The following is an 8,886-nucleotide window of genomic DNA, read 5'->3' as shown; positions in this document are numbered from 1 at the left end:
CTAACCACCATTTGAATGTTGCCACGTGGGCCATCTGAAGTCCAAATTAGCGGCAAATACAAATTTTTCAGTAATGCCACCTTTTAAAGCGTGTTTTTTGAGAAACATAATCTCTCTCCTTTTGTTTTGTTTTTTGTTTTTTTATCATCAACTTCTTCAATTAATTGAAATAGTAAGATAATAGCAGCCTAGAAAGGATGAAAATAAATAGACCAGTGATGGATGGTAATTATAAAATCTTTTTGATTAGTGTAATGTCCTTTTAAAATACAGTTACAATTGTTTTAAATTCTTTTACAGGAATAAAATTGCCTTTTTCTTTTTCTTTCATAAAATTGGATTTAGAAACATACTTTATTCCTTTCCTTCCACGCTTTTGCATAGTTGACATAATAAAATGATCAATTCGGTCGTGAACATGAGTTTTCACTTAAAATTCGATGATAAGCAGTGTTTAATTTTGTATATCTCGCATAAAACACTACTTAATTATTGTACTCTATTTAATATTTAAAAAATCATTTTCATGTTAATTGCATTTAAGTTGGAATTTTTCCTACAATTAATATAATCTACAGAAAAATTAATTAAGTAAAAATCGATATAATTATCAATAAATAAGCAAGTATATAGAAGTACATATAAGTATATAAAATAAAATTTTCAAATAGCGTGCACACAAAAGTTTGAGAACACGAAAATTACTAACAAGCTTCTAATTCTTGTTGATTTAATCATGAATGCCAAAAATCTAGATGTCAAACGCTTGTTGATTATATCGAATATCGACAATTCAGATACATAATTGAGAATACTCCATTTTTTTTTTCATTATATCCAATTTTTCAAAAGACCCAAGGGTTTAATTTATTTTTTATACAACAAAATAGAATCTTACTTTAAAATACCACAATAAAATCCTTGTCAACTATATTAATTAAAAGACTACCATAAGCAAAACTTTAATCAAAGTAAACATTCAAAAATTATCGTAAAGTAATGAAATCTTAAAACTATAAAATAATTAATAATTTCCATATGTAAACCACATCAATTATTTTCATCAAAGCAAACATTCAAAAATTATTGTAAAGTGATGAAATCTTAAAACTATAAAATAATTAATAATTTCCATATGTAAACCTCATCAATTATATTAAAAAAATGACAACATAAAATTAAAAAAAAAAAAAAAAGAGAAAAAAAAACTGTTGAGGCAGATGTGTATAGTTAATCAATGACTAATGGTTTTCAAGCAAAATGATAACATTCTTTCACATAGCATTAGTGACAAATGTATAATTGACAGGTTTTGCTTGAAATTAAAAACTTATTTATATCCTTCAACGACATCATATGAAAGAGAAAATAATGAAGCACAAGGCATGGATAGAAAGTTTTGCCGTTAGAGGAAACAATGAACTTGTGAGGTGGATTACTTGACCAAATGACACATGTTAATTAGACTAGAGAACTTGATGAGGATTCTTCTAGTTTAGGAGAATCATATATTAATCTAAAGGCTGGATTTAGTTTTGTGGTCAATTTCTCTGTACTAGACTTGTCTCTTTCACTCTTTATCATAGTATAATATTTCAATTTTGAATTCAAATGTCTTGATCTTTTAATTGCAAGTCTCTTCATTGGTTCATTTGGATTTGACAAATGCGAGAGAAGAAAGAGTAACTAAGGGGTGAGACTTGTTCTCTTGCCAGAATATTTGACTACCTCGAGCAATTTATTTTTATTTTTTATTTTTGTTATCCATTACCATTCGCTTGACAATGATGATGCTTTGGTCCATTACGACTAAAATCTGAGCTCAACATCATAGAACGTATCGATGGTGAAGTTGAAGAAGATTTGAGTCGATTTTATATACTTTGAGAGTTTATTTTCCATACTATAGCTTTAGCAATCATTGTTACCTGGGGTGGACGCAAGCATTTTGAGTTACTAGAGCACTATCAAACCTTGTACAGATGGAATAGTTTGTTCTTGATTTTTTAATGATTCATACTTGACCAGAGAAAATGCAGATTTACATGAAAAAACATTCCTTCATTAATATTTTACTCGTCATTTTCACCCATTTAATTTCGAACGGTCACTTTATTAATATTTTCCTCATCAAGATGAAATACATATATATTTACGTTTAAAGAATTTATAGTGTATTTGATACAAACAATCAAATCAAGTAATCAAAAGAAGACATATAACTAATATTTTAAATTAATCAAAGAAACACAATTGGATATAATTATCTTTGACGCATTTTATATATTTTAAATACAAAATTTGATAGGAGAAAATGCAAATTTTTATGTTCTAATTAGTTGAAAATTTGATTGGGGTGAAGATTTGTAGTAGATGTGATAATTTATAGAGAAATTAATCACAAATTTAAAAAAAATTGAAAGGATTAAGGTTTGGGTAGAAAGCGTGACGGAGATAGTCGCAAGAGAGTAAAAGAAAAGAGAAAGAATTCACATTTATTGTAGTTTTGCCCCTGTTTGGTGGGTATCAGATTTTTAGTAGATTTTTAGAGAAGTTGAAAAGTTGTGGACCCCATAAAATATGTTTCTAAAATTAATTGTTAACTCTGATTTTGTTTAACGTATAGATTTCAATCTATACCAAATAGGACTTTATTAAAAAAATCGCAAAGGCTGAGGGTCACGTGAGCCCAGGAACTCCTGTGTCTGCCGGTGATTGTTAGTCTACATTACAACTCTATAGAACCATATTTCACGAATAGATATAAGTCTTAAATTTTGCATCTAATATCGTCATACATGAAGGCTGGGAAAGAAAGTAGAAACAAACATTTACTACTCTCAAATATGGACAGGCAGACAGCAGGCCAAAATTCAAAAAACATTTTCGGAAAGTTTTTGAATTTATGCCAGACCAAGGGAATTTTTTGCTAAAACAGGTTGCTTAATACTGCAAAGACAGTGAACTCTACTGATTTACTGCAGGGTGATATGAATAAATTCAATAGTTCGAATTCAATAGCGCATTAACAATGCATTACTTGAGTATTTTTGTTAACAGGACTAACGAAGAAAAAAAAAATTGTAAGTGCACTTTATGTTTAGTTATAATATGCGTACAGTTATAAACTATATCATCCCAAATTGGTAGCTGTAGCTACGAGGGTAGTTAGTTGCTCCTTGTCCTAGGAATGGGTACTTAAATAGCAATTTTTCTTTCCCGTTGGTATGTTTCTAGTTGTGTTTTTCAAATGAGCCAAAGAGTTTATTTTCTTGATTTCCTTTCCGTTGATTACTTTGTTCAAGGAAGATGGAATAAACATTTTTTTTTTTACTAGAAACATTGTATTAATGGCCACACAAGGCAAGGCATAAATTGTTATTTTTTAATTTTTTTTTTATGCTAGTCCTAGATCTCTCTATCTATCTCTCTCTCCGTCCCTCCCTCCCCTCCCCTCCCCTCCCCTTATAGAGAAGGTCTTGTGGGGTACTATAAAGAACGGGGTCTAGTGATCCCCACTGGATTTTGACGTGATTCATCTTGGTATTCATTTTTATGATGCATTATGAGAAGCTTCCTTGGAGAATACCATAATGCCACCCATACTGAATCATGAGAAACAGTTGATAACTGTGGACCTTTCCAAGCGCCTTTTGTTATCTTCCCAATTAATTCCTCAAGAATGAGCTTACTGTTTTAGGGGCTGTATTTTGCTAATGGCATTTGGTGAGGGGAACTAACTTACTGTTGTTTTTTTAACATCGAGATTGCATTTGCGACTGATTAATGATTTAACATGTAATACATTAATTTAATAAGACAAAAAAGGAAGAAGAAAGAAAAAATTAGAAAAATTTTGCCAAGTTGTTAGAAAATAAGTGGTCTACACTATTAGGCTTGAATTTCTCAATTTTGAAAAGTAAGTAAAAAGTTACTTATTGTCAAGTTATGTTTAATTTTATATTTGTTAGATTGTTCGATTAAATTCAATTTTATTGAAGGGGTTAAATATAATAAGCAATGAAATTGAGTTAAATGAAAGAAAAACTAGTTTTAGTGATTAAAGAAGCTTTATAAATTGTTTAAACATGACATGATTAAGTTTGGGTATTGCATATTTAAATATTGAAATTACTTAAATAATTAATTGTTGATTTAAAAATTAACTTATCAGCCGAATTGATTTGCGAACATAGTTTTGTGAGTGAAAAAACTTAAATATGTTTAAAGTATTTATAAATTAAGTATATTATTAAAGTATGTGCAATTATGTGTAATTATGGATTCGATTCTATGATTATTATGGAAATCTATTTTATTATGATACATGGGAATCTCAAAGAATATTTATGACGCATTTGTGATTTGGTATGTGAGACATGTAATATTGCGATCGACCAGCAAAGTATTTATGATTATATACTTCTTTTAGTGGCATTGACCATGTTTTATCCTACACAGTGAGGTCTTGACCTAACATTGGTCTTGATCGTGTATACATAGTTCACAGAGGTATCTTGACCGTGTTCTAGAATTGATTACCTAAGGTCTTAAGAACAGCTTTCATTCACGGAGGGGCCCAAAGGCCCATGGTGAAATTTTTTAGCCCGAGGGGTGAATTACAAATTTTAGTCAAAGGATACATTTTTTGTGTATTTTTCAGTATATTTGATATGATGATATTATAGTACAGTTATCAATTGATATTTATAGTTTGACTTTGAGATGATATTTTATGACATTATGTGAATGTCTCACTTTTTGGTTATAATTATATAATGTTATCTTGTGAATTATTAAGTGATATGAGCTTGATTTTCGATAAAAATATAAAAATGAACTATAATTATATTTGAACTTCTTCATTCACTGAACTATCAACTCATATATTTTTCCAATTTTTTCCATACAGGTGGCAACTAGTTCTTTATAACTGAAGAAACCTAATGATTTCAAACTGCCACGCGACATATTAAGTTTTATGATTCATATTGACGAGGCATGAGGTAATTATTTTGGGCCCAATGCATTATATTTTACATAAACATTTGACTTTGGTACATTTTTTTGTAACTCATGGTAAGCCTTGGTGGTAGATTTGACGACGTCTAGTTAGTATCTATCATCGGCGCACATCACGCTTCGGGTCCATTAGATTGATTCGGATATTGATTCGGAACGAGTAGTGTCATAACAGGGAAAAAACTAGTGGATTAAAATTTTAAGAATTCAATGTTTTTACTACTTGGTTGAAATTGACGTTGCTTTTGTCAATGTCTCCATCAAATTAATGGCTTTCACATTTTAGTAATCCCAAGTCAAAGTCTCCTCATTTTTGTTTGCACCATTTTCCTTAGGAGATCCGTTAGCTGGTGACATTAATAGGAAATATATGGTAGAATTCGTGTCGCCATTAACTAGTCAAAACCTAATTATAAAATATCATGAATCTTAATTTCCTACCCCGGCCCCCAAACCCAAAAAATATATATATATAAAAATAAAAATAAAAATAAAAAGAGAAGAAGAAGAAGAAGAAGAAGAAGAAGAAGAAGAAGAATAATAATAATAATAATAATAATAATAATAATAAATCAATACGTCTTATTTGTTAACAAGAATTTATAGGAAATTTCCCAGAGTTTGGCAATAATGTGGGACAACATTTTAATATCACTGAAAAAGTCATAAAATTGAATAGTAGTGTTTTGGTCAATCCATTGTACATCAAGTTTCTCCTTTAAAAAGGGACGCTCCCAAAGCAAAAAATCCACCAGCAACATACATAAGAGATTTTCACAGTTAAGTGTGTTGAGAATTAAGAAAGATGGGAATAAAGCTACAGGCAATGTTAGTGATGATGGTGCTGTCATTATTAAATGAATGGTATTGTTTAGGGTGTTAGGAGGAAGAGAGGGTTGCTCTTTTGCACCTCAAAGAAAATATAAACATTCCAGATGGAGAATCACTACGTTCATGGGTGGTTAATGAAATTGTTACCGATTGTTGTCAATGGCATGGGGTTGAATGCAGCAACACAACTAAACGAGTAATCAGTGTTTATCTTGTTCTTGTCAGGGATTGGAAATTAGGAGATTGGTATTTCAATGTCTCTCTATTTCTTCCCCTTCAAGAGCTCAGAAATATCTCTTTGGGGACTAATTATTTAGTAGGTTGGATTGAGAATGAAGGTATGATGTCATCTTTCCTTAATTAGGTAGCTTCATTTTTATTATTCCAATTTTATTTGAGTAATAAATATAGATATGTTGAACTTTATTGCAGATTTTGATAAATTGTCAAAGTTGAGAAATTTGGAGCCCTTGATTTGTCTGAAAATTCCTTTGATCGCAAAATTTTGTTATCTCTTAGTTAGCTTTCTTCTCTCAAGTGTTTGAGAGTTCGAAAAAACTTTTTTAAGAAAGAAAATAACAGCAACAGTAAGTTCAATATACTTCATATTCTGGTGTTGTCATAGATCATGTAATTATCGAAGAATCGACCCCATTAGAAAATAAATCAAGTTATTGTAATTTAACTTTTCTTGTTGCAGTATAAGATAAGCAATTTCTCCGAACCTTTAATTTTCTCTATTAAAAGTACAGATCAAACAACCAATTTAATCTTATTAGTGTATTAAGAGAAAAAACAGAGGGTGTAAATAATTTTAAAATTCAGTAACAATATAACGTTTTTTATGGGAAAAAAAACATGTAACTGCAAGAATGTTTGGAGTGAAGACCAGCTTTCACTGATTCTATGAATGCAAAAACAGAGTCCATGGAAAAAACAATAAAAGCCTAAAGCTTAACTTGAGATTTTATCATTAATTTAAGTTGTCTGTAAAAATGAAAATCTTGGTTTCATTTTAGATAAATCTACTTAACATAATGTAACTTGAAAATTATGCAAATTGGTCTCCTTTTACATCAAAGCATCTGCAATTTGTTCCTTCCTAATAAGTTAACATCACTAAACGTAGATGTTAATCGAATTGAGATAGACATTAATAGTGCTAATCAACCCAAGTAATTCAAATAGGCCATAATATTATTTTCATGAATCCCCCCCATTCTGATTGTTTTTCAATTTTTAATAGCTTGATGAAACATAAACCATAATATTATTCAATATTTCATTATGAAATACACCTTTCTTTTTGTTTTTTCTCAGGGCATCATTGCGATGTTGAATAATAGTTTTGACGAAACATATTATTATTTTTTACGGAAAAATCTTGTATAGGCCGTAAAAGACTTTTCAGATTAACCAAGCTCGAAGTTCTTGATTTTGGGGCTAACGATTGGTTGAGCGATAACGACTTTCTATCAGTGCTAAGTGAGTCTCCTTTCCACAAGCACGATATGTTGTTTTTAGGTCAAAGTACCTTTTAATATCGTTACATGTGTTTTTTCGACATATCTGAATGATTTTATCAATTTGAAAGAGCTCGATCTAGGAGAAAATAAACTTACAAGCTTGGGTACCATTTATGGTATATCATCTCATTTCATTCTTTATCCTCATTCATTTTAAATTTCCTTTCTTTCATTACTTTACTTGTGCCTTATTATGTATGAACAAAAGCATTCGTATTATTTCTCTCCCGGGCCCCCTCCCTTTCACTAAATAGTAGTTTGTTGTTTATGTTGTAACTTATTGTGGATTTGGTTATGCCAACAGGTCTCAAATACTTGAAGGTCCTTAATTTACGAAATAATTACTTCAATAATAGCATTTTCTCCTCATTTCATGGGCTATCATCACTCAAATCTCTAGATCTCTCTTACAATGAACTAAAAGGAACCATCCAAATGAAAGGTTAGTTCTGCAGTTTACAATTCCTCCTTATTTTTCATAAACGTGTCAAACAAAACTAAGTTCTCAATCATTATTTTCACATTTTTCTTGTACATGTTTTTTTCTCTACCTCCATCTAGAGTTACATGCTTTGAGTAATTTGGAGGAGCTTGATCTAAGTAGTAATGAGGTTGACAACTTCACACTTCCAGCAGGTACTCAACTAAATTTTTGAAGCTTTTGTTTTATGAATATTGGATGTTAATACACTTGAATATTACCCTAGAGAATTCTACGTTTCAGGCATCAAAAGTATGCACCGTCTCCAAGTGCTAAAATTAGGTAAGTGTCTCCAACATTAGCCACATTGAAAAAACTAACGTTCGACCCAACTAACACCTAGAGGGGGGGTGAATAGGTGTTCATGCGGAATTAAAAAAACTTATCAATTAATTCGTGCAACAAGTCACAAGAATTAAAGTTTGTCCAGATTCATTCACATGTCTTAATCACTTATGTTGAATTACCGGTAACAATAAATAAATTAAACGAATGTTGACGGAGAAACCCCAACTGGGTAAAAACTCCGGGCTCAAGCCAGTAGAGATCCACTATTTGTAGAAGGTAACTTACAGTACGTCAAAACAATTGATCCCCTCAATTTTCTAACCTCCTTACTGTTTGAGAACAAGACTCTCCTGGATCTAGCACATCTGTGCTACCATCCCAGCCTTGTGTGACTTCTACTTCCCGTGAATCGTCAAGCACTCCCACTCTTCAAGCCAGTTCTTCCCGGATCTTCAATCTGAGAATCTTTTGGAAGTTTTATAGGATTTAGAGAAGGTGGTGTTTTGGTGTTTCAAGGTGTGATGTTTTTCTGCAAAAGCCAAGGATTTTTTAATCTGAAGAGTTTAGAAGATTGTTTTTCTTTTTGAACCTTGGTGTGAAAGATATAAAGGATTAATCTCCAAGGATTTTAGAGTAAAGCAATAATATGGCTTCAATGTGTATTTTCTCCATAATCAACTCGAAGGAGACGAATGGTATTTATATGGCTCAACATATGGTCTTGTGGCGCGTCAAAAA

This window comes from Olea europaea, chromosome 10 (assembly GCF_002742605.1).
Source record: "Olea europaea var. sylvestris chromosome 10, O_europaea_v1, whole genome shotgun sequence".
In the NCBI taxonomy this organism is placed as follows: domain Eukaryota; kingdom Viridiplantae; phylum Streptophyta; class Magnoliopsida; order Lamiales; family Oleaceae; genus Olea; species Olea europaea.
This window is presented reverse-complemented; position numbering follows the sequence as displayed.